Source organism: Triticum urartu, chromosome 6A (genome assembly GCF_056163025.1).
Source record: "Triticum urartu cultivar PI428250 chromosome 6A, HENAU_Tu73, whole genome shotgun sequence".
Taxonomy (NCBI): Eukaryota; Viridiplantae; Streptophyta; class Magnoliopsida; order Poales; family Poaceae; genus Triticum; species Triticum urartu.
The window spans coordinates 44097411-44122809 of NC_141878.1; the positions used below are offsets into that span (position 1 = coordinate 44097411).

A 25399-nucleotide genomic window follows, 5' to 3' on the forward strand; every position below is an offset into this window, starting at 1 on the left:
CAAACGCCTACTCGCGCATACGTACGGCGAGGGCTCGTGTACATGGCTGGGTCGGAACGGAGAAACAACGTCGTCGTTGTGTTCATGGGGAGGCAACGGAATGCGTCGTGTTCATGGGGAGGCAACGGAATGCGTCGTGTTCATCGGGAGGCAACGGAATGCGTCATGTTCATCAGGAGGCAACGGAACGCGTGGGAGCTAACCGGCTGGGTCGGAACGGAATGTGTGGTAATGTTCATCGGGAGGGCTTAGATGGAACAGGCGATGGAAACGAGGCTGGCGTACCGCAGAACGGAGGAAACGGACCTCCTACGGTCGAAACGGGGGTCCTGTTGATCGGGAGGGGTGTGGCGTACCGCAAAACGGACGAATTGGACCTCCTACGGTCGAAACGGGGGTCCTGTTCATCGGGAGGGGTGTGGCGTACCATAAAATGGGACTCCACGGGATACTGTTCATCTCCACCGTCGACCTCCTCCAGCCTCCACGGGCTACCATCGACCTCCTCCAGCCTTCACGGGCTCCTGTTCATCCAGCCTCCACCGCGTGCTACTCCACCGGCTACTGTTCAACCAACCCTCCACGGGCACCCCTCCACCGTCTACTATTCATCCAGCCCTCCACACCACGGGGTCCTGTTCAACCACTCCTCCACAGGCACCCCTCCACCGTCTACTGTTCATCCAGCCCTCCACCACACCACGGGGTCCTGTTCATCCAGATGCAACACCCCCCCCCCCGCAACACTCACTGTTCATCCCAGAGGCAGCATCGATCGGCTTCAGTTAGCAGCAGTAGCGAAGGAATCGCTCGATCGGGTTTAGTTAATAGCCATCGATCAATCGCTCGGGTTCAGTAACGCGTAGCCTGCAGTGCAATCGCTCGGGTTCAGTTAGAGCCCAACGCCTCGCTCGGGTTCGGTTAGAGCCAACGCCTCGCACACACGTGCGTACATGTACGTGAGAAACACGCATCGCTCGGCCCCGACCTCCCACCGTAACCGGGAACTCCCCGAAATTTTCCTCCCCCTCGCTTCTACCACGGTTTTTTCCGTCATGGACGGCCCAAAGAATGTCATGCAGCTGCGTCTCCGGCCCGCCCAGGACGAAAAGCCCATTTTCTGTCATGATTTTTTTGTCATAGAAGTAGGAGCCCACCACATCTATGATGATTCTGGGTTTTGTCACAATTGTCGTCATATAAGTGTCATATGTATGACAGAAAAAAAATAGTTCGACCCAAAATGTCACGGATGTGTCTTTTTTTGTAGTGCACAGCAGCAGCAGAACTCGTCGATGAAGATCTGGAGGAAGCCAGAAGGTGCTTGAGCCGCACAATATCCTGGTCAGCGAGTGAAGGAGTCGATGACGACACGGGAGTCCCAGTGGAAGAGGAGCGCCTCTAGTTGCGCTGCTTCTAACGACAACCAAACTCTGGGTGACCTGGCCTGGAGCAGTAGTCACATAAGGTGTCACGGCGCGACCGACCCTTCTCAACATAAGGAGGGCGACCCACCCCACCCCCCTGAAGGTGTGGGCAACAGCGATGGAGCAGTAAGACGAGCAGACGACACAGGAGCGCGGGCAGCCAACACAGAAGGAACCACAAACAACCCAGCAGAACGAAGGCGAGTCTCCTCAGCACGAAGCTCAACAAGTACCTCCGAGATAGGAATACGACCACGAGCAAGCAGGTGAGCACGTCAAGGCTCAAACTCAGAGCGGAGGCGAGATAAAAACTCATGGACATGCTGAAACTCCAAGTCGGCCCGCATAGTCTGACAGTAGCGGCAAGATCCACAAACAACTGTCCGAAGAGAGTCAAGCTGGCGCCAGATGGCAGAACTCTGTGTGTAGAACTCGTCAACAGACGAGTCACCCTGCTGAAGAGCGTGCTCCTAACGCACCAACAATAAGTAAAGAGCATCACCAAAGGGCTGATAGCGCTGACAAATATAAGATCACATCGCTGCAACTGTGCCGAGACCCATGAACTCCAAAGCAAACTGAGGGAGGACACTCGCAGTGAGAACAGCAGCAGCACGGGCATCATCATTGCACCATTGAGTGTAGGCAGATAGATAATCACGGTAGACAGAAAGAGCATCTGAATAGGTGGATACCTGCTGATCATAAGCATCAACTGCAGCATCATCAAGAGCCTTGGCTGCATCTTGATCAGCCTGGGAAGCATCAACGGCAAGAACCGGGGGCACCGGCGGGGTAGGAGCCACGGGAGCAACAGTTCATGGCGGACAGGGGACCTCGCCAGAGAGAACGCCCCACAGAAGAAGACCGCGCATATGGATGAGCATGAAACCCACAACTCAGCGTAGTTGGTGCCATCGAAAATCATCGAGTACCGAAGAGCAGCAACATAGCCTGAAGACGACATGATAAGCTCTTTTTTTGGAGTCAACGCAGGGGACCCGATCTGGAGGGATCGGGATTAGCCAGAAGATCACGCTCGATCTGAATCGAGGCAGGGAATCACTCGCGGGGGGAGGACGCACCTGCTTCCTAGCGGGAACCGGCCTGGGCGGCAGCAACCAGGCGGGCCAAGGGGGCAGCAACCAGGCGGGCCACAGCGGCGGCCGAGCAGGCCTGGGGTGGCGGCGGCCGGTCGGGCCAGAGGCAGCAGCAGCTGGACGGGCCTAGGGCGACGGCGGCCGGTCGGGCCAGAGGCAGCAGCGGCCGGACGGGCCTGGAGGCAACGACGACAGTCCCCGAGCAGGAGCAGCAGCAGCCGGACTGACCTGAGGCGGCTGCAGCCTGACGGAGAGGAAGCAGCGGCTAGAGAAGACGAACGTAGGCGGAGCGAGGCAGCGGGGTGACGAATCCGGTCAGGCTAGCACTAGTAGAAAACGGAGTTTTAGCGCCGGTTCGTAAGGGCCTTTAGTGCCGGTTCCATAACCGGCACTAGGGGGTGGGCACTAAAGCCCCCCCCCTTTAGTACCGGTTCGGCACGAATCAGCGCTAAAGTGCCACCACGTGGCGTGAGCTCGCGCCCTAGTATGGGGGACCTTTAGTACTAGTTGGTGTTACCAACCGGTACTAAAGGTTTTTTTTTGAATTTTTTTTTTTGAAAATTTTGGAAAAAAAATTGAATTTTTTTCGATTTTTAATTTTTCTGAATTATTTGATGATTTAGTCTCTAATCACCTCTCTTAACTGCTCAAGTGTGGATCACTCATTCCAAATCGCCTGACTTCCCGGCCGGTCACCCATCCTCTCACTCCCCCAGCCTGAGCACGCTTAACTTTGGAGTTCTATTCCCCCTACATTCCAAGTCTGCACTTGTTGTTTTCCTGACAAATGTAAGCTGTCAATCCTATTAACCCTCAATAGTTTAGCTTGAGCATTAGGTCACATGTTTCACCATTTGAGTTTTGAAACTATTATTCTAAAAAACAGTAATTATTTAGTAACACTAATATTTCTTGAATAAGTTTGACCATAGTTTGACCAGATTTGACCAAAATTTAAAAAATTGAAATAATTATTTAGTAACACTAATATTCTTGAATAATTATGTAGTAACATTAATACTTCTTGAACAAGTAGTTTGACCAGATTTAACCAATTTTTTTAAAAAAACTGAAATTTGACCATATCTTTTTTTCGTTTTGGAATTTGAGGATTCTAAAAAATTGCAAATAGGCCATAGGCGGTCTCCATCGAATGCGGATTTTCGTGCTGAATTTTTTGATATATTATACATTTTTTTCTGACATTGTATGCAAAAGTTATAGCCGTTTTACATTTTCCCTACACTTTTTGCAAAACATGTCCAAATTTAAGTTTTCAAATTTTCCTAACTAGTAGATGTAGTAATATAACTACCTCTCGAAGGATTTTATTTTTTGAAGTTTTTATCATTTTCTTTTGATTTTTTCAGAACTGAAATGGAGACACACGAGGGGGGGGTAGAGTTTGAAAATTGCCCTATAGTGCCGGTTTGTGTCACAAACCGGTACTATAGGTCAGACCCCTTTATTACCGGTTCGTGGCACAAACCGGTACTAAAGGTTATCCCTTTAGTACCGGTTTGTGACACGAACCGGTACTAAAGGTGATCGTGGGGCCCCGGCCTGATGCCAGCCTGCCATCACCCCTTTAGTACCGATTCGTGGCACGAACCAGTACTAAAGGTTCAACACGAACCAGCATTAATGCATAGCCGTTCGAACCGGCACTAATGGTACCATTAGTACCGGGCTAAAATCAAACCGGCACTAATGTGTCTCACATTTGGTCCTTTTTCTACTTGTGTAGGGAGGAGACGGCCGGTGACGGACGGAGACGACCGGCGGCGGGTAGACTAGGTACTCGACGCACGGAGTTGCATCGTGCGGGAGGAAGGAGCTAGCCTGGCATCTGATGCCATGTTGGATAATGAGAAACTAGTATTCATTTAGGGCCAAAGGCCATTACATATACATGTGTGGTAAAGTGCAAGAAACCCCTTATACAATGGGGATGTACCAAAAAGGGACTATACACATCTAACAGCAAGCACATACGGCAACTGACCTTTTTTATAATCTTCAGTCAAGCTGCATTTATAGCCTGTTAGGCATTTTTTCATCAGGATTTATTAACCCAGATGTATTTATACTATACTCAAAAACCTACAGGAAATGTGAATCTATGAGAGAAGATGATAAGGAATGCAAGCATATATGATCCTTTTGGCCCATCGATTTTTTATGACGAGAAATTTCAGTACAAAAGATATTATTTGGTCCATTCGAAAATTTGTACCAAGAGATACCAGGAGACTGCGGTAACCAGAACACACTCACTCAGATCTTCGCTCAAACCAATCGTTACTGGACCATCTACCAGCACTCAATTACATGAACCACAACAAAGAAAGAGTATTCAAGTTTTTCACTAAGCACATGAAAGAGGAAGTATTTCATTCTGCTACCACTTAACATGACAGACTCCTCAACTATAAGAATGCAAGGAAGCAGGCCCTGGAGAAATCATCCAGGATGCAGCAATCCATGAAAGGATGATGGGAGGTCGCTAGGTGGGCGATATTTGGTACTTGAGAAATGGTACTAAAAAATAAAGTGATGCACTTTGGTATAAGAACAGTTCAGATACCTCAATTTGCATATACTTGCTCGACTGATACATCACAATAACACATCTAACAGAATAACCGTTTTAAGTATTGTCTCCATCGTATCCATCAGGGATGCATCACAGCTTCAGCCCCCTCGTGTCCACCACCAATGCCTGTTATACAAACATAAGTTAAATGACCAATGAGATCCAAAAGAGAAAGCCAAATAGATATGAGGATGCATAAAGAATATACTTAGATCAACTCGGAACTGTAATTTAAAAAGACAAAAGAAACTCAATTCATTAAACACTTGCAATAGGACTCTACTACAAGTGATAAAATAACAATTATTTGGTAAATTTGAAACCAAGTCACTATTATGGATTTAAGATTGTTAGCAAGCTCAGCAGAGATAACAATATTTAAATATTGAAAGATAGAAAATTAACTAGATTTTAAGCTTCAAAATGTACCAATTGAGCTACTTATTCGAAATTTTAGTAGCTTCAAGCAAATTTTTCGTATAGCTGGTCAACTGAAAACTGCTATGTACATCATCTTGAAAAGAACAGAAAACTACAATGTAGCTATATCTATGTGCTAACATTAGCATTATAGAGATACAGCTGTTGCATATTTCGGTAGACAAGCAAGAGTGATTTTTTTCCAATTATTAATTTGTTACAGAACTAACCAATCTCTGTGTGCATTGCATATATTTTCATATTATGTATATATCATGTTTAACTAATCTGCAGTCAATCCATAGCATCAACAAAATAGTTGGTCCATTTGATTATTTCACGAATGCATAGGAATCGTATAAACCACTCTAGTAAGTTCATATAGTTCTTATTCTTCCTACATAGCACTGAGTTGAAGCAGATAGTTGCAGGTTCAACGATAAAGCAATAATACTAGAAACAACATTGTGTAGGTATGAGAAATTTATGTTGAAGACTTGAAGAGGTCATCAAGCAACAATAGGAGCACGTGATATGACAGTACTAACAAAGAAAGGATGTGAACGGCATTTAATCAGCCAACTATGAAAACAATAACTCGTCTTTGTTCTACTCACAATGTAAAAGGCATGCTACTAGTATCTGGAGTATAGACAGTTTCAAATGGATGATAGTAAGATCTGATGGTTGCCTTGGAGATCTTCTTGAACTACAATGACTCAAGATGGACCATGAAGACACCAACAACTGTCCAGAGGAACACCAAATTATTTTCCTCCGCATACCCTATCATTTGCGGGGGTTGTTTCTTTGAATTTAGTCCAAGTAACTTGTCCAGTTCAATAATTCTTCTCGGCTCCCATATCACAACACCGTCGCCATCGGTCTCCATACTCCATAGTTGGGCGGTGAAGCCTGACAATAAAAGGAAACCCATCCCACCACCATCTGCTCGGATGACCGTGACCGTGAATCTGCCCGGGGTATACATGTCCCCTGGCAGCAATTCCAGGACACAAGAACATCTCATCAGAGGTGAGTAAGATTTATTTCTTCATCTCTGATTAGGTGGTCCCCCCCGCATCGCTCTCGCCTAGGGCGACTCAGGGGCGCCTCCCTAACCCTAGCGCGCCACCGGCCAATCGCCCCCAGCCCCGCGCCGCCGCCGAAGGAAGCCGCCGGGCAAAGATCGTGAGGCTGACGGCGGCGGTGGGGCGTCTCCTCGTGGCTCCTGTTGGGACTGGGCGGCGGATCTCGGCGGGAACCGGCGGTGGCCCGGGCTTGCGCGGCCCATGGCATCCGGCGGCGTGGTGGCAGGTCTCGGTGGGGGGTTGTAGGTGGTGGCGGAGGGGTCGGCCATTCCTGCTCGGTGATGTACTACTGCCTGTGATGGCGCATGGCGACCTGCATGGCAGTACTCTGCGTTCCTTGGACGAGCGCGTCCTTGGGAGCAGGAGGGGGTCGGCCTTACGAGCTCTGGTGGGCGTGGCGTGCTCGTGGCAGCAGCAATCCGGCGCTCTGGGTGGTGTCTTCTTCGAGCGGCGCGAGGTGGACAGCCGGCATGTGGTGGCGGTGCTGATCTGCAATGGATCTGGCGAGGCACCACGGCCCGGTGATCCGTGCACGCGATGCTTGATGGAGGCTCTTCGAATAGATCTGGGTGAAAACCTGCCTTTGGCTAGCTGCCAAGGCCGGCGGTGACGGTGCTGTTATGCGGCGTTCCCTTCTTGAAGGCATCGCCGAGGAGAAGTTTAAGGCCACTATCTGCTATCTCCAGGGGAAACCCTAGATCAGTAGATCGGATGACGGCGGCACTACTAGGGAAAACCCTAGCAGTAGCGCTGGTTTTGTGCTCACTAGTAGCGCGGGTAGGCGCGCTACTAATAAGGCGCTACAGCTATTGCTTAGCAGTAACGCGTGCCGCACGCACTACTGCTAGGACAAATAGCTGCAGCGCTTGTTCACTCCCACGCTGCTGCTAATGTAACTACTGGCAGCGTGTTTTCTTTCCATCGCTACTAGTATTGTTTTTTTTAGTGTATTTATGCGCCATCGTACAAATATTGGTACAATACCAGTTATGAGGTTTACATCATTATGTCCATAACAGTGTGTCAAATGAAGGTGGATTAGGTTCAAGTGGAGGCAATATGTGGTGCATGTCAAAAGTATACTACTAATCCAAACTTGATCTAGTTTGGACTAGTAGTACTTTCGATGTGCACCACATGTTGCCTCCACTTGAATCTAATCCGCCAGCACAAGCTATTTAATCATCATCATAATCATTAGCACCAACAATATTTATTTAATCACCACTAACACTAGCTAATAATAATCATCAGTCATTACCACCAACACTAGCTATTTTATCATCATAGTAATAGTGTAGCACATCATCATCCTCAAACTCATTTCTAGCTAATCACTCCTGCTGCTCTCTCTTAGGTAAAACAACATAAAACATGTGTAGCTCTCCTCCTTGATCAAGTTGGAGCATGCAGATGAACATGTCTCCTATTTTTGGGTAGCACATCTGTTTGATGCCCCCTAGTACTTGTCTGCGCTCCCCCATCACATATCTGGTCCAGTCTTGCACTATTAAGCATTCATCGCTGATCTTGAATGCACTAAAGTAACATGTAGGATATCTTGGCCGTAAGCTAATAATACTCATGGTACCTTTAGTCTCGATCACATAAGGCACAACATTCATCGGGAGCCCCTGTTGAAGAACATCGTATGGTCACATACTTAGCAATGAAGTTTAGCTTCACAAATAATGTATGGAAAAGATGCACTGAGGACAAATAGTAAAAATCTTACCATCCTTCCTAAATAGATGTGACCCTAGTTCATGACGAACATTATTGGTCGCACGTTTTCAGTACTAAGATTTCTAAGTCCGGGAAGAAAATTTGTCTTGACGGTATCAAGATCCTCAAGCCATGAAACATAATGACTTAGCTCCTCGCAGTTTAGTTCAGCCCCGGGACAGTAGTAGGTCCTGTCTACCAAGCGCTGGACATGTTTGCTTGCACCGAAATAAGCTGCCAATACAAATTAGTTGTCAACTATTTTTGAATAAACAATATCAAAGACATAAATATGGTTGAGAAACTTACATTTTGGTGTAACTGGAGGCGTTTGCACATCGACCCAGATGTCGGTATTACCTTCAATATCATCTTCCGGACGAATATCAAAGGTGATAACCATATCAGGCTGAAATGCATAAGTCTTGCATAGTGCTCGCCATGTTTTGCATCCAAAATAGGTGTAGTCGTCTGAATTGTATAATTTTGCATGGAAAATATAACCATGCTCGGTCTTCAAATAAACTCTCTTTACCTCCATAGTATGACTGAAACCTATCTTATCCAATACAAAAACTCTTGCATGGCAGGGGATATGCTAGTAGAATAGTAAAAAAATATAAGTTGAAGCAAATGAAGAAGATGTCATGCTTAATTACGAAAAAAGACTTGTCGTTGTGACTTACTGTATCCACTTCGAAGTTCTCGTCCAGCTTGATGTTGAAGCGCCTATCATCATCTAGGAAGATTCCGTCGCACAGGCCGTGCTCATCTTCGCAGTATTTGCAAATACCGAAATCCTTTTTGTCGTCAGACATTTCCTATGTTCATAGTTAAAACATTAATTGAAAATCGATAGAAGACAACTACCAGGATACTCAACACACAAATCCGGGGCACTCGATATTTCCTACATATTCTGGCAAAAGTCATGCGAAAATTCACGGAAAAATCCGGCATGACCTTTGCTAAAATAGGATATATCGAGCGCCTGAAATTTGCCGGAACGGAAATGAATCAACACTCCGGCAAAACATAGGCCACTCGGAGGTGTAACCTGCAAACATGACCGGCCACTTGGATATTGAGCAACACAAGATATACATTTCAAAATATCTTATAAGACTCAAATTAGCAAGCATTCAATAAGCAAAAGTAAATCATCTCATGCGTCCGTACATCGTCGAATATTATCACTAATACATCCCGAATAGTGTCATACATATAACATCACTAGTACAACTAAAACCCTAGCACACGACGGGTATCGGTGCGGGCGGTGGACACCCACAGAGAAGGAACCATCACGGGATCATAGCTCCAGTGAGATCCCTGGAGAACCTACCAAGTATTGAAGAACCTGTGCTCCAACGCAAACAAGTAGCGACGGACGTGCGCGTCCTCCTCACTAACACGGTGACGCACCACCTCCGCGGAGTCCTCGAGCCTCTGGACCGTCACTGGCCCATGCGACCGCCACCAAAGAAGGTTCGGGTCAACGATAGGCTGGCTCCTCACCAACCTGCGCCCCCGGTAGGTAGCGCCTCCCAGTACCACCCCGGCGGAGCCCAGTCCCGGACATGGCCCATCTGGTCAAGCAGGTGTCGTCCTCCGCCGACTCTACGACGAGGATGCGGGATAGGCATCGTCCACGTCGATGCGGGAAAATTGCTTTAACTAAAAAAATAGCAACAAGTTCTTACTAACTAGTTCTTACTAAAAATAAACTTACTATAAATAAAAATATTCTAGTACCTAATTAGTACCTAGTTCTTACTAACTAATTAGTACCTAAGAACTACTGCCCTAATTACCATCTAATATGATGAACCTATAGGGGTGGAAAGTGGTAGCGGATATTCCAATTATCCAACTATAAAGTGAAATAAGTGGTCAAATTTTACTCGTTTTATGATTCATCTTAGAAATTTGATTCGTTTCCACCCTTACATTAACCCTAACTCATTTGAGCCGCATCCGCATCCGATTCGTTTCCACCCTAACTAATTTGATGGAGGTAGAAACCCTAGGCAGAGGTAGGGGAGAGGGAGGAGCAGGCGTGCTCACCTCGGGTGCCTGCGACGAGGGAGGGGCAGGCGGCGTCGAGGTCGTGGTCGGGGCTCCGGGGCGGCGTTGAGGTCGGGGGGGGGCGGGGGCGGCGTCCGGGGCGGCGTTGAGGTCGGGGTCGGGGGCGGCGTCCCGGGCGGCGTTGAGGTCGGGGCGGGGCCGGCGTTGAATCTAGGGTCGGGGGCGGCGTGGGGAGAGCGCGTGGCGGCCGAGGAGCGACGGCGGCGGCGAGAGTGGAGTTGATTTGGGGGATGAAGTGGCCGTGGGGAAGGACGAACCGCATGGTTAACTCAGAAGTACCAGTAGCGCGTTCTAGAAAGGGCGCTACTGCTACGTTAGCTACAGCGCGTTCTGGAATACACGCTGCAGCTATAGCGATTTTCTGCAGAACCCGCTACTGCTATTCCTTTCTCCTTTTTCCCTTTTTTCTTTTATTTTTCTTTACATTTTATTTTTTCCCTTTCTCCTTTTTCTATTTCTTTCATTTTCATTTACTTTTCTACTTGTTTTTCACTTTATTTTATTTCCGTTAGCAGCAGCACTTTACACGTAAGCGCGATGCAGCTAAGGAAATTAGCAGTAGCGCTGGGCCATTATATGCGCTACTGCTAGGTTGGGCTAGCCATGTGCGCCCAGTTCAAATGTAGCAGTAGCGCTTTTCGCTAGTACACGCTACTGCTAAAGTCATAGCAGTAGCACGGTTTATTTACGTGCGCTGCTACTAAGTAGCAGCAGCGCTTGATTTTGTACAGCGCTACTGGTAAAATTCTGTGTATATGCTTTCCCTAGTAGTGCGGTGCTATATTGTGTTGTTTCCTCTTGGGGCGTCAGTCTTGGAGGTGTTCACGGGATCGAGGGACCAGTGGGCGGCTTCTTTGGTGGAGCGGTGCTTCATCTGAAACATTGATGGCAGCAGGTCTCGGCAACTTGGTGCAGTGGAGACTTGGTGCCCGATGCGCGGAGATGGACTCACGCAGGAGGAGGTAGTTGTCTGGAGTCATGGTGGCGTCGATGGCAGAGTGGCCTGACAAGGTAGAAGCCTCAATATCTGCTCTAAAGACGGACCTGTGGAAGATGGCGGCGACGACACATGTGAGTGCGTCAGACCGTTCTGTGCCCCAGACCCGTTATGTGGCTTGGCTGGGGCTTCCGGCTTTTGATGATAGGCTTAGGTGAGTGGTCTGGGTATTTGGCCCAGCTAGCACCCCTTTCATCATTTGGATAGGAGTAGTGGCATATGTTGTCAAGATGGCGGATTCAGGCATATTGTTGTAATACTTTGTAAGGTTCTCGAGAATAATCAATAAAGTGGCCGCATGCATCCCCCAAATGCAGAGGCCGGGGGTCATCCTCCTTTTCTAAAAAAAGCAATTCCAGGGCTAGGCTCTGCCTATCCAAATCAAACCCAAGAGTACTTCTTGGCGACCCTGCCGTAAAAATCGACCAGTGAAGGCAATCCCCGGCCAGCACTGCGGGCTCGCTCGTAAAAACAAAAAAAGCCATCGAATGGAAGCGGCGCCGAGATGAGGTCACCCCATATGCCTGTCTTCGACGAGTTGACGCGGGCGATTGCTCTTCTGGGTTGCTTCCGTTTGCTACCTACGAGGACCACTTGGAAGTGATCGCCGGCGTCTCTAGCAGCGCGAAGCACCGCCCCGCTGAAATCTATCTCCAGGTCGAGCTGAAACCCCGAGGGAACGAACAGGCGGTGCTAGTGACCGGCGACGGGGTCCCACACAACTAACTGGGACCGAGCCATGAGGAGGAAGAGCGCGAGGCCGTGGCGCCATCCGAGGGTCACATAGGGGTCGTCGAGCTTGAGGGAGAAGAGTCCATGGGGGAGGCGGTCGGGGGCGTCCAGGGCTGGCTCGAAGGTGAAGCTGTGGTAGTCATCGAGGAAGCCGAGGAGGGAAGGGCTGCGGCGGTGGTGGATGCGGAAGCGGGGATAGAGAGGAGGAGGCGGCACCAGCGCCTGCAAACGGTGGAGGCTCGCGGAAGGGAGGAGGGCTGCGGGGGGAGGCGGAGGAGGATCTTGGAGAGCAGTTCGTCGTCTTCCAGCGGCTGGGAGCTGGGTAGGGGGAGAGAGAGGCGGCGGCGGAAGCGGAGGCTAGCCGTCGTCATTCCGCCTCCTGCGGGTGGGTGCGGGTGTGCAATCAGTCAAGGGAAATCACGCTGCCGGTCAGAGCCCATCACTAGACGAACATCAAAGCCCACATTCATCCATTTGTTTTTTTCTAAGGCAAAGCCCACAATTCATCGCTCCTACCAATGGTTTAACGTAATCGTTACGTAGGCATGGGTCTTCTACCCTCTCGCTTAGGGTTTTCGCCTCTGGCGGCGGTGATCTAGTCATCGTCTAGAGTCTTATCCCGATCGATCGCCGGCTAACCCTACCGATCCTCTTTGAAATCCGCCTGATTTGCGGGGACACAAGGGGGCTAGGGTTCCGCGCAGGTTTCTTGTGTTGTTTCCCCGAAGTCGCAGCCATAACCTAGATGGCGGGCCACGAGGGGTCGTCGTCTTCGGCAGGCCTAGCGGGGAGAAACTTGGAGGAGATGTTGAAACACCTGGATCTGCAGGATGATAAGCTTGATGATGTTGTGGTGGGAGAAGAAGAGGTGAAGAAGTACGCAGCAGATGCGAAGTGGCTTGCGATTGGGAAGGTAAACACTACAAGGCAGTTTAGTGGATCGGCGATGTTCGAGACGCTGAAGTCAGTCTGGAGGCTTGCTAGTGTGCCAACTTATCGCGAGGCAGGTGAAAATCTCTCCATCTTTCTGATGTTTTACCTGGGTGATTGGAAGAAGGTTGTGCATTGAGGTCCATGGCTGTTTAGGGGGATGGGGATGCTTATCAAGGATTATGACGGCAAGCAGGAGCCGTCTTCTGTCGTCTTTGATGGTATGTATGTTTGGGACCAGATTCACAACATCCCGGAGCTGTACCAGAAAGCAGAAGTAGTGGATCAACTAGCTCGCCATATTGGTCGCATGAAGGAGACACAACTCTCGCCTCGCCTCTTTTACGAAGGTGATTATGTCAGGGTTCGTCGAGGATACAGGTGAATAAACCGCTGACGAGGGTGACGCCCCTGAATGTTACTGGTGAGGGGAGGAAGTTTCTTTCGGTGAAGTATGAGAAGATTCCTTTCTTCTGCAAGGTGTGCGGTCTCATGGGTCACAATCATGAGGAATGCGGTGATGGCGTTTGGGAGGAGAAGAACAAACAGTGGGGAAGCTGGATGCTAGCAACAAGAAGGGAGGCAGCTCAGGAGCAGCCCAGCTGGGATCATGGGGCGCGGGGTGGCTGTGTGGCAGGACGAGGGTGGGGCAGGGCAAGATGTGCAGGTCCAGAGCGTCGCCAAAACTCGCCCCCCCGAAAGAGATCATCGCAGGAGGCAGGCCTAGATTCAGGGGCAGAGGAGGACGATGTGACTAGCCCCCTCAAAACGGCTGCAGCAGAGACTGAGGTCAGAGATGGAGTGGGGGCTCGATGCAACCTGGATGCAGCGATGTCGGAGAGTGCCAATGCAGCGGCACTGATGGTTCATCCGAGCTCTACGGCAATATCATTTGAGGCTCAAAATTTGGCTCTGGCGGGCACCGTCCAGGGTGCAACCCCGCCGCTACCTCCGGCGTATGTCTCACCATGAGACCTCAAGAAACAAAGGAAGGGCTGCTCTCCCTTAAAGAAGAGCAATGACAAGATGGGGACATTGGCGGGCTCCGACCAGGGGTTCCGCCAGGCCCAATGAAAATACTAAGTTGGAACTACCTTGGGATGGGCGATCCCGCGATAGTTCGCGAACTTCGTGATCTCCTTGAGATCAGCTCGCCATCTATCCTTTGTTTAGCAGAAACTCGGTTACAAAAGGCTCGTGTTGAGGGTCTTCATTCTTCCTTAGGTTTTGATTTCAGTTTTGGTGTTGGTAGTACTGGTCGTAGAGGCAGCATTTGTATCTTCTGGAAAAACTCTCTTGATGTTGCAATAAAGAACTATTCAGAGTATCATGTGAACACCTGGGTTACTGAACCAGGCAGGGACCAATGGAGGTTGACATGTTTTTATGGAGAAGCAACAAGAAGTTTGAGGTATAAAACATGGAACACAATGACGAGACTTAGGGGGAAAAGTACCCTCCCATGGATGTGCATAGGTGATTTCAATGAGATCTTGAGAGCTGATGAACAACATGGTCCTAACAAACGGGATAGTGCTCAGATCGAAGCATTCAGAGAAGCGGTGGATGTGTGTGGCCTTGCTTATCTTGGTTACCGTGGCCTAGATTGGACTTGGGAGAAGAAGTGGCTGGTGGTCATTACTGTAGAATTCGTCTGGACCAAGCTTTAGCGACAGCTTGTTGGTCAGGACTATTCCCTTTCGCCACTGTTGAACACCTCACGACAGCCAAGTCCAACCACTGCCCAATACTGTTAGAGACTGATCTAGTGGATACAAGTGTAAGAGCACGACAGAAACAATTCCGTTACAAATGTATGTGGGAGCGGGACCCAAGATTTGGAGATGTGGTCACCGAAGCTTGGAATGCTACGGGCCGAGCGTCGACCGTGGCTGATCTATCGCACAAACTGGCCTCGGTCCCTGGCTCACTACAGCGCTGGGGTCGCACCACTTTTGGTGATGTCCGGGCGGAACTTCGGGCTCTACGCATGCAGATGCAGGGCTTGCGTGCTATGCCTAGCCGAGTCGGCCCGTCTGATGAAGAAAAAAGGGTCGAAGCCTGGATGACCGAGTTATGTCTGCGGGAGGAGATTATGTGGCGTCAACGAGCCCGTATTCAATGGTTGGCTGAAGGTGATAGTAATACCAAGTTCTTCCATCGCAAAGCTAGTGCAAGAAAGGTCCGAAATCGTATCATAGAACTTCAGTGGGCGGATGGTTCTGTAAGCAAAGATGAGCAGGAAATGGCTAGTATGGCCACGAGCTTTTATAGTAACTTGTATGCTTCCGAGAATATGGTTGGGATAGAGGAAGTCATGTCTCATCAAGGAAAGTGGATGATTCCATGAACAATATTCTGACGGCTCGTTACACCAACGCCAAGGTCAAGGAGGCTCTCTTTTAAATGTTTCCTACAAAGGCTCCAGGACCCGACGGCTTCCCTGCACATTTTTTTCAACGGAATTGGGATCTATGTGGCGAGGAGGTAACCGATATGGTGCTACGTGTTCTGAGTGGAGAGGATTCTCCGTAGGAGATAAACAAAATATTCATCGTCTTAATACCCAAGATTGCAAGTCCAAAAAACTTAGGACAGTTTCGACCGATCAGCCTTTGTAACGTGATCTTCAAGATTGCATCAAAGGTCCTGGCCAATCAGCTCAAACTTATTCTCCCCGATATCATCTCAGAAGAATAGTCGGCATTTGTACCTGGTCGTCTAATCACCGACAATTGTATCTCAGCATATGAGTGCCTACACTACATGAAAACAAGGAAGCTCAAGGGAAACAGGTTCTGTGCTCTGAAACTCGATATGATGAAATCCTATGATCGTTTAGAGTGGAATTATTTGGAGAAGATTATGTTGAAATTGGGAATCAGCCCAAAGTTCACAGAGATTGTGATGCGGTGTGTCTCTTCAGTATCCTTTTCTGTTATCTTCAATGGAGGGAAACAATAAGACTTCACGCCATCGCGTGGTTTGAGTCAAGGGGATCCCATATCTCCATATCTCTTCCTACTGGCGGCTGAGGGCCTTTCATGTTTGTTGAAATTGATGCTTCCAACAGAGAGGATACAAGGCATTACGGTGGCAGCAGGTGCACCGGAGGTAAACCATCTTCTCTTTGCAGATGATAGCCTTCTTTTCTTTAATGCTACACCGGAGATGGCAAAACGGGTGGATGACCTTCTGCAAAGGTATTGTTCTGCCTCGGGTCAACGTATAAGTAAAGATAAATTCTCCGTCTTCTTTAGAAAGGGCTATGTTGAATATGTGTGACAGGAAATCAAGCAAGTTTTGGATGTTCCGAATGAGCAGCTCTCTGAGAAATATCTTGGTCTCCCCTCTGATGTTGGTCGGGCTAAAGAGGGTGTTTTCAAGTATTTGAAAGATTGAATATGGAAGCATATTCAAGGTTGGATGGAGAAAACATTGTCCGTTGGGGGCAAAGAGGTGCTTATTAAATCCATTGCTCAGGCTATTCCTACCTACTCCATGGCCTGTTTCAATGCCAACACATTAATGGGTTGTTACGCAGGTTTTGGTGGGGCTCAAAAAGGGAGAAAGAAAGACTGCCTGGGTCTCTTGGGAAGTCATGTCACAACCAAAGTTCATGGGAGGAATGGGTTTCCGAGATATCAAGCTTTTTAACCTGGCATTACTGGCCAGGCAGGCCTGGCGCCTCCTACAGGAACCCACCTCTTTGAGTGTGTGGATCCTAAAGGTTGTTTACTACCCTTTTTCCACCATTCTTGATGCAGAAGTGGGCAATCATCCTTCACAAGTTTGGCGCTCCATAATTGAAGGCAGAGACACTTTGAAGCTTGGGCTTGTGAAACGGATTGGTTCGGGAGAGGACACAAACATATGGAATGACAATTGGATTCCACGTGGTTTTAAGCTTCGGCCGGTTTGCCCAAAGTCTTTGAATCCTCCTCACAAGGTGTCGGACCTTATTGATCCAGTTAATATGACATGGGACCGAGATGTTCTTGATCAGCACCTCTACCCCATGGACATTGAAGCAATCCTTAACATCCCGTTAAGCTCAAGAGTCCGTGATGATTTCTGGTCTTGGCATTGTGAGAGAAGGGGTGTTTTCACTGTACGGTCTGCATATAGACTCGTGGCCTCCACAAAGCAACAGCTGACGGACTGGCTAGAGCACAACGACGGCCACTTGCGCCTTGAGTCTGATCGCCGATCTTGGACAAAGCTGTGGGGAGCATCGATCCCTTCCAAAGTTAGAATTTTTGCATGGAGATTGGCTAAATCTTCCATCCCTACGGGAGAAGTCCGCAAGAATAGGAGCATGGCTGAAACACTGGAGTGCACCCTATGCAAGGTGGCAGTGGATACGTGGCGTCACTCACTTTTTGATTGCAAGATGGCTAGGTGCGTTTGGGCACTAGCTGATGAGGATCTCACGGAAACCATTGTCTCGAACCGGACGGACGACGCAAAGTTGTGGATGCTGTGGCTCATTGATACCCTTCCCTCGATGGAGCTTGTGCGCATCCTCATGAGGATGTGGGCAATTTGGTGGGCACGGTGTCGAGCTATCCACGATGATCAGTACCAAAGTCTGCTAAGTACGCATATGTTCATTGAGAAATTTTTGTCAGAGTTGGAGGCGATCTCCGACGGGAAAGAGCGACCCAGGGACCGAAATGCAAAATCTAAGGACCTGCATGCAATGCCCAGGGACGTGCATGTAACGCCCCAGGAGGAATCAGTGCAGCGCGACCGATCAGTTCGGACGACCTGGCTCCCGCCGGCGAAGCATGACGTGAAGATTAATGTTGACGGTGGCCTTTCCAAGGTTGGAGACTGAGGAGCTTCGGTGGTGATCTATAGGGATAGGCATGGCATGTTTCTTGGTGCTTCCGCGGTTATATTCGAGGGTTTGCTTGACCCAACTACACTCGAAGCCCAGGCGTGCAACGAGGCCCTTGCTCTTGCTGCGGACCTCCATGCTCAATCCGTGTGTGTTGCATCGGACTACCTCGAGGTGATCACCAATATCCATACTGGTGCCCCATATCGATATTTTGCTATCTTGGAGGAGATCAAGCATAGGAGGCGTTCGATCCAAGATATTCAGTTTGTGCACGAGAATAGAAAACATAATGAGGAAGCTCATGCCTTAGCTAAGGCGGCTGCTTCTCTCCCTCCCGGGCGCCATGTGTGGCTTACTACTCTGCCCAATATCATCTGTATCCCTATGTGTTTGAACATTCAATAAAGGATACTTTTCTGCTAAAAAACGTAATCCTTACGTAATTAGACAGCTGGCAAGTTTTGATTGGGGTTAGAGAGAAGGCAGGCCCCATCCCACTTAAAATCAGGGGGGAGAAGTATAGATGGAAAGTTACGTAAAAGTTTCCGTTAGAGCAACTCCAACGGGCCGACCCAAACGGACGGCGCATTTGTCCGCTTTTTGTCCGTTTGGGTCGGCCGGCCGCCCGGTGTCCGCCCAGTTTTGCATTTGGGTCGGCATTGTGCCCAACGCGCCGACCCATTTCATGTCCGCATTCAACTTATAAATAAAAAAGGCCTGCGGTCGATCATGCCAGCGGCCATGTCTCATGCCGGCACCATGCCAGCGCCGGCATACAGTCCCGGCTTCAGAAAATATCACCACAGTTCATGCTGGCGCACTCGCCAGCCGGCCGGCACACACGCCAGCACACAAAAAAGGGTGGGACTGAGTTCGACCATGCCATCGCGGCTCCCGTGGTCATGCCGGCATACAAAAAAATGGCCCTCGCCGCCATAGATCACTCGTTGTCGAACTTGAGCATGCCGGCCTGCATCTTCTAGAACCATGGCCTCTTCCTTGGCGACACGGTGTTGAGATCCACCTTCATGATCTCCACCACGGTCATCATGCTCGCGAGAGCCACTTCTTTCGCCTTGGTCTTGGCATTGGCGGCCTCGATCTCTAGCATCTTGGCTTGCTTCTCCGCCTCGAGCACGGACATCTTGGCTTGCTTCTCGGCGTCAAGATCAAGCCTCCTCCTTTGGATCTCCATGAAAGCATCCATTTGCTCTGCCTTGAAACGCCGGCGCTCCTCCTCCCTTGAGTCCTTCTTGTTCATCATGCCGTCCATGCTTGCGACCAAGGCGTTGGTGGCCGCATCTCGCTTGTCCTCCTTCTTGGAGTTGGTCTTCCCCCGCGGCCGTGCCGGCTCACCCTCCCCAACATCCTCCACGGCTTTCTTCCCTCCACGTGCCTTGAGTGTGGCATATTGCGCCTTGAACTTCTCCTCGTCCTTGATGACCCGATAACAATGGGAGAGGTTGAAGCACTTGCCATTGTGTTGAACCTTGATGCATATACTTACCTTGTGGTCTTGAGTTGGCTAGGATGGGATGAGCCTGCGTAAACAAGGTTAGATAACATAGATGCAACTACTAGCTAGAGCAAGCAAAAGAAACCACAAGAGTACCAAGACTGGGATGACATGTGGAGTGAGTACAGAGTACCACGATAGATATTGACATCCCCAAAGATATGCAAAGAATTTAAGAAGTTTTCTTTCCCTTGGATGTCTTGCTCCCCCTGAATCTAGCATGGGATACTGGGAGAAAATAGGGAACAGAAAAACAGAGCTAATGCAAATAAGCACATATGAACATGTCTTTCCCCCAAGAAGACATGTGGCATCTCTCCTCTTGAACATCAAGCATCTGGGATCCTTGAAGATTACTCTTTCCTGGAGTATTCCCTCCCCCTAGAGATATTATTAAGCTTTGATGTGATCTCTCTCTCCCCCTTTGACATCAATTTCCAAGAAGGGTCTTCTGGAATTTGTTGTGAATGGGTTCGGTCCTTGAATCACATTACAAAGCATTAAGGTAAATGTGATGCTTGCATAGGACAAGATTCATTGAATGGAGCTAGATCAAGAATAAAGCAGGAATAAATGGCAAAATGTTTTTCTTGTAGTGAAATCGGTGTCACCGAGTTGTATGCTTCGGTTGCCCCGAAAATCTTCGGCTAGACCGGAAACATGAAACCGGTGGAACCGAGTTCATCACAGAGAAAAACACTTGTCACCTCAGCTCAGTAGACAAGTAAGATCTCACAAAGATTTTCAATGAATTGGATGCAGAAAAAGGAACAAAGAAAATAAACTAGAGATGGTCGGCGACAAAGTCACCTATGTTGGAGTACATTGACTTAGGAGTCAAGTGAGATCACTTGATCATAGGTCATACTAATCTTTTAAGCTCAAAATGGTGTTACCATTTTTCGTTTAAGTATCTTGATGTATTCACATCTTGTCGAGTTGCTTTGACTCATGACTTGGAGTAAAGCTACTCTAAGATGGAATAACATACGTTGGGTGGCGGTGTTGATCTTGATCATGTAGTTGAACTTGTGTGGGTTGCTCAAGGTTGATGTAGCCCATCAAGAGTTGGGAGCACCCTTTGGATTTTGAGTTCATCTACCTACATGGGTTAGTTTTCGCAAGGAAGAGCACTTGTGTATCCAACATGACAATCATGAAACTCAACATAGAATTTGTCAAAGGATATGTTTGAAAGGTTTCGTGCTTCCTTGTCATCAACCACCATTGTGTAGAGACTTGGTGATGTAGAGATTGCTCAAGATGTGAGTGAGTTGCAATCTCATAGAATTAGATTCATCCAAGTACCTACAAGGGTTAAATAACATGCAAGATGCAAATTTTCAAGACATAAGATAATCATCATAAGAGAAATATCAAGTGATTAGTCGTAAGCTCAAGTCTTGCATGTATCCAATGGAGTTCCTACTCCAAGTTCAATGATGTTCAATTCACCTCTTAACCTGCAAAACACTTTCTCATCAAGTGGTTTTGTGAATATATCTGCTAATTGCTTATTGGTGCGAACATGCTTAAGGTTTATGTCACCCTTAGCAACATGATCTCGAATGAAATGATGACAAACTTCAATATGCTTAGTTCGAGAGTGTTGCACGGGATTGTGAGCAATCTTGATAGCACTTTCATTGTCACAAAGTAATGGAACATGTTTCACATATATCCCATAATCTTTAAGAGTTTGGGTCATCCAAAGTAATTGAGCACAACATGAACCAGCGGCAATGTATTCCGCTTCGGCGGTGGATAAGGATACCGAGTTTTGTTTCTTGGAAGACCAAGACACAAGAGATCTACCAAGGAATTGACAAGTACCCGAAGTGGAATTTCTATCAACCTTGTCACCGGCATAGTCCGAGTCGGAGTAGCCAACAAGATCAAAGGAAGCCCTCTTTGGATACCAAATGCCAAAATTTGGTGTATGTATTAAGTATCTCACTATCCTTTTCACGGCCTTAAGATGTCATTCCTTAGGAGCAGCTTGATATCGTGCACACATGCACACATTTAGCATGATATCGGGACGCGAAGCACATAGATATAATAATGAACCAATAATAGAGCGGTAAACCTTTTGATCAACCGGTTCACCATCTTTGTTCAAATCAAGGTGTCCACTAGTAGGCATGGGTGTAGTCATACCTTTGCATTCTTGCATATTGAACTTCTTGAATAAGTCCTTGGTGTACTTCGTTTGAGAGACAAAGGTGCCTTCCTTAGTTTGCTTGATTTGCAAACCAAGAAAGAATTTGAGTTCACTCATCATAGACATCTCAAACTTCTCCGACATTAGCTTCCCAAACTTTTCACTAAAATGAGGGTTAGTTGATCCAAATATAATATCATTGACATAAATTTGGCATACAAATAGTTCTCCATTAGCCCTTTTAGTAAAAAGAGTAGAATCTATTTTTCCAATTTCAAAGTCTTTTTCAATAAGGAACTTGGTCAAGCATTTATACCATGCTCTAGGAGCTTGTTTAAGACCATAAAGGGCTTTGTGAAGTTTGTAGACATGATTAGGTTTCTTAGGATTGACAAAGCCGGGAGGTTGCTTAACATAAACTTCCTCCTCAATTTCACCATTTAGAAAAGCACTTTTAATGTCCATTTGGTACAAGGTGATATCATGGTGATTAGCATAAGCAAGTAAGATGCGAATGGACTCAAGGCTAGCAACGGGAGCATATGTCTCACCAAAGTCCATACCTTCGACTTGTGTGTAGCCTTGGGCGACGAGACGTGCTTTGTTGCGAACCACTTGTCCATCTTCATCTTGCTTGTTGTGAAACACCCATTTGGTACCAATGATGTTGTGGTTGTTGTCGGGCTTTTCAACCAATGTCCACACTTGATTTCTCTCAAAGTTGTGTAGCTCTTCATGCATAGTGTTTATCCAATCCGGATCTTCCAATGCTTCTTCAACCTTCATAGGTTCAATGCGAGAGATGAATGAATAGTGTTCACAAAAGTTAGCTAAACGAGTTTTTGAGCGAGTGATTCTCCCGGTTTGGATATCATTGTAGATTTGCTCTACGGGATGATCTTTAGCAATTCTTTCTCGAACTCATGAAAGCTTTTTCTTGGGTCTTGGTTGAACATCTTCTTCATCTTGTTCTTCTTCTTGGCCTTCTTCATTGTTAGGGTTGTCGTTCTCTTGTCGTGGTGGAGAAGGAGGTTGTTGACGTTCGTCTTGGTGCACTTCCTCGTTTTCTTCATCTTGGTGTGTCCCACTCGTGGACGCTTCCGTATCAACTCTTGGTTCACCTTGTCGTGAGGTAGAAGCTTCCACTTGGATGGACGAGGTACTCTCCTTTATCTCCATTAGACGAATCTTGCCAATAGACAAGTCTTGGATTGCTTCCGAGGGATCTTTGTCTCCTACATCAATTGGAAATTGCTCTACTTGTGAGCCGTTAGATTCATCAAACTTCACATCTACCGTTTCTTCAACCTTTCGGGTGAAGTTGTTGTAGACACGGTATGTGTGAGAGTTTGAGCCATAACCAAGTAGGAAACCTTCATGAGACTTAGGAGCAAATTTAGAACGACAATGCTTATCAAGAATGTAGCACTTTGAGCCGAATACTCGAAAGTATCCAACTTGGGGTTTGTTACCGGTGAGGAGCTCGTATGCCATCTTGCCGAGTAGCTTGTGAAGATACAAGCGATTTGTTGCATGACAAGCTGTCTCAACCGCTTCCGCCCAAAAGTGTTTTGGCGTCTTGTACTCATCAAGCATCGTTCTCGCCATCTCGATAAGAGTCCGGTTCTTCCTCTCAACAACTCCATTTTGTTGAGGTGTGTACGTAGCTGAGAACTCATGTGCGATCCCTTCTTCGTCAAGAAAGGTGTCTACACTTGCGTTCTTGAACTCTGTTCCGTTGTCGCTCCGAACCTTCTTGATCTTCACGTCAAATTGATTTTGGGCCTTCCTAGCAAAGTTTTTGAAGATCTTTTGGACCAGCGATTTGTCATCAAGAAAGAACACCCACGTAAATCTTGAAAAATCATCAACTATGACTAGACCAAATGAGTTACCACCGAGACTCTTTTAGGCATTTGGACCAAAGAGATCCATGTGAAGTAGCTCGAGTGGTCTTCTTGTGGTCATGATGTTCTTAGCGCGATGACTTCCTCCAACTTGTTTCCCTGCTTGACAAGCACTACAAAGTCTATCCTTGTCAAATATGACATCGTTAACGTCAAGGATATGATTTCCTTTAATGAGTTTGTCAAGGTTTCGCATGCCCACATGCCCTAGCCTTCTATGCCACAACCAGCCTTTAGAAGATCTAGCAATTAAGCAACTTTTGGGTTGAGCCTTTTTAGTGAAATCAACAATGTAAAGATCTCCTCTACGTATACCGGTAAAGACCATTTTATGATTATCTCTACGAAACACTTGGCAGTCTACTTCAGTAAATAGGACATTGAAACCGAAATTAGCAAGTCTAGATACTGAAAGTAAGTTGTAGCCAAGAGATTCAACGAGCATGACATTTTGTATGGAGCTATCATGTGAGATGGCCACCTTACCAAGGCCAACCACCTTACCCTTTGAATTATCACCAAAAGTGACATACTTTCTAGGGTCGTCGTTTTCAGCAAGCTCATGGAACATGTCTTTATCTCCGGTCATATGATCAGTACATCCACTATCAAGGACCCATTCCTTTCCTCCAGCCATGTAGCCGCGAAGATTTGCCATAAGACCAAAGTGTCTCATCGCATCATCAAGATCATAGTCACTATCATCATCATCCTCATCAGAGTATCCATGTTCAACATCATCTTGTGATTGGTCAATTCCAAGAGATGGTAATTCATTAGATAAATGATCATTTCTATAGTTATCTTTATGAATTCTAATAGCTCTGGAAATGATATTGCTAATGATTCCAACATCTCCTTTGGCACTCGTAAGATTAGTAAGCTCAAATAAGCAGTCACCAAATTTGGGATCATTGGAACTCATCTTAATCAAAGCAATAGACTTATGGAGGATTTCATCTAGATCTTTCAAGGAATAATTTGGAAAGAGTTCCTCAAGAAATTACCATATGGTGTAGGCACACTTAAGAGTAGGCAAACATCCAATCAAGTTTCTATGCAAGCCTCTAGTGATAAGATTAACAGTTCTAAGATTGCGAATCATGTCAATTGACTTGTCAAGGGTAGGATGCATGGGATCAACATGAGGTGCACAAGGGCTAGCAATATACTTGTTCAAGTGATATTCATTGAAAATCTCAAGCATTTCATTTTTCCACTCATGAAAATATTCTCCATCAAGAATAGGCACTCTATGTCTAAGACTCCACAAAGTAGACACATCCATCTTCCTCCAAATGTGTTTAAACCAAGGCAATAGAGACCAATGCTCTGATACCACTTGTAGGATCGAGAAGAGGTCTAGAGGGGGGTGATTAGACTACTTGACCAATTAAAAATCTATCATTTTCCCAATTTTAGTCTTTGGCAGATTTTAGCTATATTAGCACAAGTCAAGCAATCTTAACACAATTCAAGCAAGCATGCAAAGAGTCTATGAGCAGCGGAAAGTAAAGCATGCAATGTGCAAGAATGTAAAGGGAAGGGTTTGGAGAATTCAAACGCAATTGGAGACACAGATGTTTTGTCGTGGTTCCGATAGGTGGTGCTATCGTACATCCACGTTGATGGAGACTTCAACCCACGGAGGGTAACGGTTGCGCGAGTCCACGGAGGGCTCCACCCATGAAGGGTCCACAAAGAAGCAAACTTGTCTATCCCATCATGGTCATCGCCCACGACGGACTTGCCTCACTAGCGGTAGATCTTCACAAAGTAGGCGATCTCCTTGCCCTTACAAACTCCTTGGTTCAACTCCACAATCTTTGTCAGAGGCTCCCAAGTGACACCTAGCCAATC

The 25399-nt window shown here is 47.3% G+C and overlaps 1 pseudogene; it reads right to left on the minus strand.

Moving 5' to 3' along the window:
- Positions 1-11825: 11825 nt before the first annotated feature.
- Positions 11826-12547, minus strand: LOC125516477 (uncharacterized; annotated as a pseudogene).
- Positions 12548-25399: the final 12852 nt, after the last annotated feature.